Source organism: Sphaeramia orbicularis, chromosome 12 (genome assembly GCF_902148855.1).
Source record: "Sphaeramia orbicularis chromosome 12, fSphaOr1.1, whole genome shotgun sequence".
In the NCBI taxonomy this organism is placed as follows: Eukaryota; Metazoa; Chordata; class Actinopteri; order Kurtiformes; family Apogonidae; genus Sphaeramia; species Sphaeramia orbicularis.
This window is the reverse complement of record NC_043968.1, coordinates 61,522,304-61,522,647: the sequence shown is the minus strand read 5'-3', so window position 1 is coordinate 61,522,647 and position 344 is coordinate 61,522,304.

Here is a 344-nt window from a genome sequence, read left to right as displayed (position 1 = left end):
AGCTTTGCTCTGTGGTGCCCGTTGTCATGTTTGAGTCACAGATCATTCACTTGTTAAACTTGTGCAAGAGACATTCATCTTGGCAGAGAAATGTTTAACTCTATCCAGGTTAAAGAGGAAATTTGACAGATTATGACACAGCAGGTTAGGCAGTGCTCATCAAAATAGGCTGGTTCAATGAATGGTTGGAACAAATATGTGAGTAGAGAGTTTCAAGAGAGGTGGTTTACTCAGCTCCAGAGAGTAAGAGTTCTATCAATATATTTGTTCCAACCATTCACTGAATTGATGAGCACAACTCCTTATCCAGGTGAATAGATAATTTGTGGAACCACTTGTGTTAA